At 48.1% G+C, this 7,727-nt stretch overlaps 1 protein-coding gene across 1 annotated transcript in view; it reads right to left on the reverse strand.

Moving 5' to 3' along the window:
• TP53BP2 (tumor protein p53 binding protein 2) overlaps positions 1-7,727 on the reverse strand; it is a 107,963-nt gene that overhangs the window by 32,024 nt on the left and 68,212 nt on the right. The window lies entirely within an intron of this gene.

Consider the following 7,727-nt stretch of genomic DNA (forward strand, 5'->3'; position numbering starts at 1 on the left):
ACAGTCTGGCTCACCCTGGCCGGGATTGGGGGGTGGGGGTGGGGTTGGGGGTGGAGTGGGTTCTAGAACCCTGCCCACTGGGTTCCTGCCCCCTCCTGGTTCCCTGCCCCATCCAGAGCAGAGCCTGCAGCAGCCTGGGGAGCTCTGGGGACAGTCAAACCAGTTCACACGAAAGGTGAAATTAAACCATCTCTGACATTTTACTTATGGGATTTGTCTACCAAATCCTTATACAGTTCTTAGCATGTGCCCGGCGCACACACACTACATGCAGATCTTCCCATCAATTCTGTAAAGGTGATGAGGGACATCACACATACACACTCATGCACAGATACATAAGAACATAAGACGGCTACATAGGAACATAGGATGTGTTGCTTCGAAGGCAAGATGGAAACAGAACAGACCTTGGAGGGCAATCTAATGTTTACACCAGGCGCACACATTCCCTACTCAACAATTTAAACCTAAAATGTTTTAAGCAAGTTAAATACCTACTTCAAAGCATGTCCTCACCAACCAGGTGTAAGCAGAAATGACCAGCTGTTATGCTACAACGTTTCTGACCTTGCAGACAAACATTCAGGCCAGCAGAGGATTTAAATTTAAAACTCATTAACAATCTTTTTCCCAGTAAAAATAGACATTGCATCTTAAAAAAACGATGCTACTAAAGAATGCAAGTTTTCACACCTATTAAATTACCAAAAAGAAAAAGAAAGAAAAATGCTGTTAATTCCCAGTGCTGCAGAAGCAAATTGTCGATGGCAATGCCGGTCAGTAAACCCCTATGGTTCATTCAACTCAGTGGGCACCTACTATGTGCATACAACTCAATGAGCACCTACTCAGCGCAAATCAGTATGCATCAGGAATAGAAAAACAAACCATTTGAAAGAGTAACCCCACTGTGACACTTCATCCTGTGAAAATAATTCCCATCAAAGAGAGTGCATGCCAAGGCTCTGGGCCATGAGCCTGATGGACCAGTACAGTACGTTATCCAAAAGTAATTAGTGAGACTCTACGAGATATTGGGGGAATTTGGATTTTAAGGCTGTAAAAAGCAGAATGAGTAACATCTGCACTGTGATCACGACACAAGACCATCATACAACAGCCACACGACGCCCCTTCCAGCTCCAACTGCCCCACCTGTCACCCCCGAACTGAGAACGCTGCACTCAGCCCCTCGTTGTAAAGAAGGCAGCGTCCCATTAGGGATGATGGTGGGAACTGGCTGAGACAACAGACTGGGTGCCTCAAGGATTTGGCCAGAGTGAGAGAAGACGTGCACAAGAGAAAGGGGGGGAAGGGGGGGGTTGGCACAGGGGCCGGGAAGAACTGGTTCATCCCTGGGAGCTTTCTGGCTCCTCCTCGCAGTAAAACCATCTTTTCTTAAGGGCATCCAAGTCTCCACTTCTTACAGCCAAAGCTCTTAATCCCCATAAACGTGTATAACATAGAAAGTAACCCAGAGCCCTAGCCGGTTTGGCTCAGTGGATAGAGCATCGGCCTGTAGATTGAAGGGTCCTGGATTCGATTCCGGTCAAGGGCACATGCCCAGGTTGCGGGCTCCATCCCCAGTAGGGGGTGTGCAGGAGGCAGCCAATCAATGATTCTCTGTCATCATTGATGTTTCTATCCCTCTCTCACTCTCCCTTCCTCTCTGAAATCAATTAAAATTTATTTTTAAAAAAGTAACCTAGAAAACATAGAAGGTCACCCATTACAACTAGAAGGCAATCCAGAAAAGTCAAAGGTGGATTCTGTTGAAACAATAAATAAAATGAATGGAAAAGAGCTGTAGTTCCCATATGAGGTCAGAGCCCTCCCAGCTAATGACACCAGGTTTGCACATTCTGATACACAGTTCGAGGCCTGCACAGAGATACACGGTTCTCGGCCTCAACTTGGCCAACACGCAGCACTTTGAAACTGTTACACAAAAATTGCAAAGTATTAGATAAATAACAAAGATTAACTAAGCTCACAGAATTCCACCGGCTGCTGCTCTGGCAAATGTACAGCGTGTTTAATGACAGAGACAAACAACTTACACTTCAGTGTGAAACAGGACTTCTCTCCTCTATCGTCCCCACCCGCCCCAAAACTCTCTTTGAAGTTGAACTCTTCAAGAATAGCCACTGTTTTCACTGTAAATATGAGACTTGGGTGTTTATTAAATACAGAAATACTTAATATGCAGTCTGCCTACTAAACACACAGTCTCCACAAAGAAAGGCTGTCATTACGTAAGATTGGCACCTTGCCTCGCCAATGCCACCTCTCAGAGGGCTCGCACATCAGGTCCCCGACAGGCAGCCTGGGGATTGTTTTCTCTTTATATGTCAATTCTTTAAAAAGGACCCAGAGAAGCGATCTACTTAGCTGCTAAGGAGAGGGCCGGGGTACAAGGCTGTTCTTCTGATCCATCCTCTACCCTTTATGCTGTCCACGCAGCAGAAAAATAACTAGGAAATGCTCTATTTAACCACAGCAACCCAAACCCGAATAGAGATCTGGTCTTTCACTTTCTGGGAAACAACAGCTTTGTCTCTTTAAAAGCGTAATTACAAATAAGAATGATGAGAGGTGTGCTCTGTTTAAGATTACTACCCCCGCCCCCCAAAGCCCCCAGAATCAATGCTGGCATGAATGGAAGCACATGCGGTGACCCATCTCTACCTTGTCTGCACGAAGACTGGCTCCGGGGTGACTTTCTAACTGTGAGGCCCTGGGTGCTGGGCCAGCCCCGTGACGTTGCTGCAGGTTCCTGGGCAGGAGACCTGGGGCCTAACCCCGGATTTGTTAATAATTACTTAGCCAACCTTAGGGAAATAATGTCACCTCCCCGAATCTCAGCTCCTCGTCTTCAAAGTAAGAGTCTACCATTATTTTAGGTGCTTATTCGGTGTCAGAGTAAAAGCCAACATCTTTACACCAGCCTGCAAGTTGGACGTCAGCAATCCAGGCATGCATGAGGGCCTGGCGTGAGGCAGGTGGGGGGACGAGAAAAATGGGTGATGAGGGACATCACACATACACACTCATGCACAGATACATAAGAACATAAGACGGCTACATAGGAACATAGGATGTGTTGCTTCGAAGGCAAGATGGAAACAGAACAGACCTTGGAGGGCAATCTAATGTTTACACCAGGCGCACACATTCCCTACTCAACAATTTAAACCTAAAATGTTTTAAGCAAGTTAAATACCTACTTCAAAGCATGTCCTCACCAACCAGGTGTAAGCAGAAATGACCAGCTGTTATGCTACAACGTTTCTGACCTTGCAGACAAACATTCAGGCCAGCAGAGGATTTAAATTTAAAACTCATTAACAATCTTTTTCCCAGTAAAAATAGACATTGCATCTTAAAAAACGATGCTACTAAAGAATGCAAGTTTTCACACCTATTAAATTACCAAAAAGAAAAAGAAAGAAAAATGCTGTTAATTCCCAGTGCTGCAGAAGCAAATTGTCGATGGCAATGCCGGTCAGTAAACCCCTATGGTTCATTCAACTCAGTGGGCACCTACTATGTGCATACAACTCAATGAGCACCTACTCAGCGCAAATCAGTATGCATCAGGAATAGAAAAACAAACCATTTGAAAGAGTAACCCCACTGTGACACTTCATCCTGTGAAAATAATTCCCATCAAAGAGAGTGCATGCCAAGGCTCTGGGCCATGAGCCTGATGGACCAGTACAGTACGTTATCCAAAAGTAATTAGTGAGACTCTACGAGATATTGGGGGAATTTGGATTTTAAGGCTGTAAAAAGCAGAATGAGTAACATCTGCACTGTGATCACGACACAAGACCATCATACAACAGCCACACGACGCCCCTTCCAGCTCCAACTGCCCCACCTGTCACCCCCGAACTGAGAACGCTGCACTCAGCCCCTCGTTGTAAAGAAGGCAGCGTCCCATTAGGGATGATGGTGGGAACTGGCTGAGACAACAGACTGGGTGCCTCAAGGATTTGGCCAGAGTGAGAGAAGACGTGCACAAGAGAAAGGGGGGGAAGGGGGGGGTTGGCACAGGGGCCGGGAAGAACTGGTTCATCCCTGGGAGCTTTCTGGCTCCTCCTCGCAGTAAAACCATCTTTTCTTAAGGGCATCCAAGTCTCCACTTCTTACAGCCAAAGCTCTTAATCCCCATAAACGTGTATAACATAGAAAGTAACCCAGAGCCCTAGCCGGTTTGGCTCAGTGGATAGAGCATCGGCCTGTAGATTGAAGGGTCCTGGATTCGATTCCGGTCAAGGGCACATGCCCAGGTTACGGGCTCCATCCCCAGTAGGGGGTGTGCAGGAGGCAGCCAATCAATGATTCTCTGTCATCATGTTTCTATCCCTCTCTCACTCTCCCTTCCTCTCTGAAATCAATTAAAATTTATTTTTAAAAAAGTAACCTAGAAAACATAGAAGGTCACCCATTACAACTAGAAGGCAATCCAGAAAAGTCAAAGGTGGATTCTGTTGAAACAATAAATAAAATGAATGGAAAAGAGCTGTAGTTCCCATATGAGGTCAGATCCCTCCCAGCTAATGACACCAGGTTTGCACATTCTGCTACACAGTTCGAGGCCTGCACAGAGATACACGGTTCTCGGCCTCAACTTGGCCAACACGCAGCACTTTGAAACTGTTACACAAAAATTGCAAAGTATTAGATAAATAACAAAGATTAACTAAGCTCACAGAATTCCACCGGCTGCTGCTCTGGCAAATGTACAGCGTGTTTAATGACAGAGACAAACAACTTACACTTCAGTGTGAAACAGGACTTCTCTCCTCTATCGTCCCCACCCGCCCCAAAACTCTCTTTGAAGGTGAACTCTTCAAGAATAGCCACTGTTTTCACTGTAAATATGAGACTTGGGTGTTTATTAAATACAGAAATACTTAATATGCAGTCTGCCTACTAAACACACAGTCTCCACAAAGAAAGGCTGTCATTACGTAAGATTGGCACCTTGCCTCGCCAATGCCACCTCTCAGAGGGCTCGCACATCAGGTCCCCGACAGGCAGCCTGGGGATTGTTTTCTCTTTATATGTCAATTCTTTAAAAAGGACCCAGAGAAGCGATCTACTTAGCTGCTAAGGAGAGGGCCGGGGTACAAGTCTGTTCTTCTGATCCATCCTCTACCCTTTATGCTGTCCACGCAGCAGAAAAATAACTAGGAAATGCTCTATTTAACCACAGCAACCCAAACCCGAATAGAGATCTGGTCTTTCACTTTCTGGGAAACAACAGCTTTGTCTCTTTAAAAGCGTAATTACAAATAAGAATGATGAGAGGTGTGCTCTGTTTAAGATTACTACCCCCGCCCCCCAAAGCCCCCAGAATCAATGCTGGCATGAATGGAAGCACATGCGGTGACCCATCTCTACCTTGTCTGCACGAAGACTGGCTCCGGGGTGACTTTCTAACTGTGAGGCCCTGGGTGCTGGGCCAGCCCCGTGACGTTGCTGCAGGTTCCTGGGCAGGAGACCTGGGGCCTAACCCCGGATTTGTTAATAATTACTTAGCCAACCTTAGGGAAATAATGTCACCTCCCCGAATCTCAGCTCCTCGTCTTCAAAGTAAGAGTCTACCATTATTTTAGGTGCTTATTCGGTGTCAGAGTAAAAGCCAACATCTTTACACCAGCCTGCAAGTTGGACGTTAGCAATCCAGGCATGCAGTGAGGGCCTGCGTGAAGGCAGTGGGGGGACGAGAAAAATGGCAGATTCAACGGACAAGACAGGCGATGGGGACTAGGTGAGGGTGGGGGTGAAGGGGTGTGGGGGTGTGCGGGAACTGACCAATCCAGTGACTAGTGAGAAAGTCAGTTCAGGAAGAAACCGGGTTGCTTTGCTGTGTGCCTGTGACAGCATTGCGGGGTGGGGCCAGAGTTTGTTTTGTATCAGCTGCCTGATCCTGCCACCAGCACCTGCCCCCATCCCCTCTCAGTTCTCATCGCCTAATCCCCTGCGTGCTCTCTGTTCCACCAGCGTCCCCCTTGCTGTTCCTCACACGCCAAGCACATTCCCCGCTCAAAGCCCGAGCACTTCTGTTCCTCTGTTCGCAATGCTCTTCCCTGCAGGCCACTCAAACGCCGCCTTCTCCGTGGGCCTTCCCTGGCCACCTGCTAAAAGGCCACTTCCCTGCTGTATGTCTCTTCTTGGCACAGCCGCTGCTAACACACTATATTTGTTTAATTATTACATTTCTTTAACGTGTTTTTATGGCCTGTCTTCCCTATTAAAACAGCCCAGGGTTTTGTCTGTTCAATGCTCTGCCCTCAGCCCCACGAATGTGCCTGGTATGTAACAAGGAAACGGTAAGTATTTGTTTATGATTAATAAATTCTTTAGCGGTGACTGCATTTCACAGATTCACCTCTGATTGAGTTTCACAGTAAGTTCTCTTTCAGGCGCGGTAAATGCTGCAGAGAACAGCACAGCGAGACACTGAGGGGAATCAGTGTGTCCCCTCCTCATTTCTCCAGCTTCTATCATGACTTTACCAAGTCATCCCACTGTTTCAACGTTCTTCGTTCATTCACTACTTAGAGGCCATCATTTTATAATCTAAGTTCCAATAGAACTGATCCTGACTAAATAGCTAACACAGCACACAGTACAAAATTCGAGAGATAGAGAGAGCTGTGTGGAGGGGGACACGACCGGCCCCCGGGGAGGGAGCATGTCAATCAATGGCCAACCTGGCTTCCTCCCTCTTCAATCCCCTACTGCTCTCCACTGGCCACCCAACAGCAGTCAGGTGGCCTGGGAAGCAGTTTGTGGAAACCGACCTTCGGGCACCAGGCAGGTGGGGAAGGTGGAGGGGGGTCTGGAGGGGAAGCAGGAGATGCGGTGACTCCCACACCCGCCTGGTCAGGGAGGGGCCGAGCGCAAGCCTCGCTAACATCCCAAGCAGAGAACCAGCCGAGGGACAGGCCCGAGGAAGGATGGAGTTGGTCACGGCTGTGGAAGAGGAAGGTCGCTGGAGGCAGCACAGGGAAGGGGCTCCCAATTCCAAAGGCAGTGATCCAAAGAGGCCCAATCACGCAGGACTTGGAAGGCCACGGGTCCTCAACGTCGGTGTGGACAGAGCTGCTCAGCACAGATGCTGGGCCCAGCCCGAGTCTCTGATTCAGCAGATGGGGAGGGACTGCACGTCTGCATTGCCGTGTGTGTGTGTGTGTGTGTGTGTGTGTGTGTGTGCGCGCGCGCGTGTGTGTATTGTTGTGTTTTTCTATAGATTCTGCATTTCCAACAAGCTCCCCTGTGACGCGGACGCTGGTCCACAGATCACAAGCTGAGAACCGGTGTTCTAAGGCCCCAGCAAGAATCTGGATTCTAATCTAAGAGGCCATGGGGGCAAAGCACTAAAAGGCACAGAGTAGATGAGTGGTTGCCAGGGGCTGGAGGGACTTCCTTTTGGGGTGATGGAATGTTCTGGAGTTAGCGATGACAGTTAACAACCTTCTGAGGGCACTGAAGCCACTGAACTGCACACTTCACAACAGGGGTGGGGAACGCCGGCCCTCGGGCTGGACTGAATAGGCCCGGGAAATCCTTTGGTCTGGCCCTGCCAAGGCAGTAGAGGTGAGCTAATGAAATGTTTTACCCAATACAGCAGGCTCATTTTCAAGCTGATAATTCTGTATGGCCCTCGAATGATGTTATAAATATCCAATGGCCCTGGCAGGAAAAGG

Source organism: Myotis brandtii, unplaced genomic scaffold, assembly GCF_000412655.1.
Source record: "Myotis brandtii unplaced genomic scaffold, ASM41265v1 scaffold231, whole genome shotgun sequence".
Taxonomy (NCBI): domain Eukaryota; kingdom Metazoa; phylum Chordata; class Mammalia; order Chiroptera; family Vespertilionidae; genus Myotis; species Myotis brandtii.